Genomic DNA, 2,704 nt, shown 5'->3' on the forward strand with positions numbered 1-2,704 from the left:
ATCAATTTCGGCACAGTTTCATCACCCCCAAAAGAAACCCATACCCTTTTACCCTTTAATTATCACCCCATGACTCCCAGCTTCCAACAATAAGCATAACACTGATCTATCTTCTGGGAGCCCTGCTTAAGTGCTTAGCTGCTAAACAAAAAGTTGGGGGTTCCAACCCACACAGCAGCTCCGAGGAAGACAGACCTGGTGACCTGCTCCCATAAAGATTACAGCCTGGGAAACCCCCTGGGGCACTTCTGTTGTGTAACACATGGGGTCAGAATTGACTCCACAGCACCCAGCAGTAACAAACTACTTTCTGTCTCTATAAATTTGCCTGTTCTGGACATTTCATATATGTGGAAAAAGACCGTATGTGGTATTCTGGGACTGCCTTCCTTCAGTTAATACTATGTTTTCAAGGTTCTTCTACGTTGTGTATGTTTCAGTACTGTGATCTTTTTATGGCCAGGTAATACTCTGTTGTATGGGTAGACCACATTTTGTTTATCCATTTATCTGCTGCTGGATGTCTGTGTGGTTTCCCCTTCAACGATGTATTTTATTTAGTAGAAATTACTCTCTGTTGACTTTGAGGCCCTGGTTGCACAGTGGTTAAGTGCTCAACTGCTAACCAAAAGTTCTGCGGTTCAAAACCATCAGTGGCTCCATGAGAGAAAGATGTGACAGCCTGCTTCCTTAAAGATTTGCAGCCTTGGAAACCCCATGGGATCAGCATAGGTCAGAATTGACTCCATGGCATTGGGCTGGTTGGTTGGTTTGTTTTTTGGGCTGACTTAAACCCAGGAGTCCCTGAATGGTTCCAAGCTTGGGGCTGCTATCCAAAAGGTTGGAGGTTCGAGTCCACCTACGGGCACCTTGGAAGAAAGGCCTGGTGATCTACTTCCAAAAAATCAGCGTTTGAAAACCCTACGGAGCACCGTTCTACTCAGACACACATGGGGGGTGCCATGAGTTGGAATGGGCTCTGGGTGAAGCAAGATATTATGGAAGGGAAAGTTAACAAAATATACTGTTAGACCTGCGTGGATATTGACAAGAGTGATGCTAGGGGCGTGGTTTTGAAAATCACAATGTGATCGACAACGTAGAGAGATTAGGCTGGTGGATTCGCGGCTCAGCGCTTGGTTGCTAAGCAAACATTTGGCGGTCTGAACCCACCAGCTGCTCCACAGAAGAAAGATGTGGCAGTCTGCTTCCATAAAGATGACAGCCTTGGAAACCCTATGGAGCAGTTGTACTCTGTCCTGTAGAGTCACTATGAGTCAGAATTTACTCCCTGGCCAGGGGTCTGGTTTCATCTTTCATATCTCAAGAAAATAAAAGTTAATCCATTAAGTTCTTGAGCCTCACGGATAGAGGTATTAATGGTGGTTATAGCAAAATAACTCTCGGAAAAGCAACTCATTAATGAAGATGACGGTTGTATTTGTGCAAGTAGTTAAGTGTTTGGCTGTTCACCAAAAGCTTGATAGTGTGAACCCAGCCAGTGCCGTCAAGAGGGAAAAGATCTGGCAATCTCCTCCTGTAAAGATTGCAGCCTGTGAATCCTTATGGGGCAGCTCTCCTCTGTCATATTTATAGTTCCCGTAAGTCGGGACCAACTTGATGGCGCCTAACAACCACAAAAGTGATTTTTTTTCTTTCAGAGTTCTTGATTATTCAGCCAGTCAGTTCTCACCAATAGTTTCCATGAACCAATTTCTATTTTAAATCCCACCATCTGCCTGAATCTGTCTGCTAGAAATTACAGTTTTCATTTTACACCTGACGAATCAGAATTTGTCCTTATTTATTTTATCTCATTCCTTTTCGTGACTTTGTCCCACTTTTTTGCAGCTTTTAGAATATCACTTGACGCTTTTATCACTATGTGCCTAACTGCATATGAACATACAAATGTAATCCTATATAAATGCCTGTTACCTGTTTCATTGGTTAATATAGCGCTTTAAAATTGATGGATCTAATCTACGAACCCGTGTTATTCCACAATGTTAATGTCATCATTCAAACTATTTCTTAAACTCCTTTGGTAGAAATTGTTTTGAAAGGATAGTACATGATGTACAAAAAAGAATCAGTCTTATAGCTTTAAAATGTCTAGATTTTAACAAAGACAGTATTTCCCACTTTGCTAATATATGTTACGCCTATCAACTCTATGGAGTCCCCAGGTAGTACAAACAATTAACAAGCTCAGCGGCAACCCGGGAGTTTGGAGTCTACCCAGAGGTGCCTTGGAAGAACGGCCTGGCAACCTACTTTCGAAAAATCAGCCACTGAAAAACCCTTGGGAGCTCAGTTCTACTCCGACACACATGGGGGCGCCATGATTGTGGCTCTGTGAGGTAGACCTGAACTCACCGGCTCTGTCTGATATTCCAACTCACTTTCTATTCTGTCTTACTCTGTGATGCTACCATTTGGATTGCCCACCTAATTCATGGGAGTTAGCTCTGCATAAATTTAGTTATTTCCTGGGCTGAAAGCCACTGTCAGAGATTTAAAAACTATGTCACATCATTGAGACAGGAAAAAAAAAAAAATTTGTTGTCTCTCAAAGCAATTTCAATGCTATTAAAATACAGAGACCAAATGGGATAAGCAAAACCCAGGGGCTAGTTGATGGCTGGACAGGGAAAGGTTGTTGTAGGAAGTATTTACTAACTTTTACTTGTGTTTTCCTCAT

The sequence above is a fragment of the Loxodonta africana genome, unplaced genomic scaffold (assembly GCF_030014295.1).
Source record: "Loxodonta africana isolate mLoxAfr1 unplaced genomic scaffold, mLoxAfr1.hap2 scaffold_97, whole genome shotgun sequence".
NCBI lineage: Eukaryota > Metazoa > Chordata > Mammalia > Proboscidea > Elephantidae > Loxodonta > Loxodonta africana.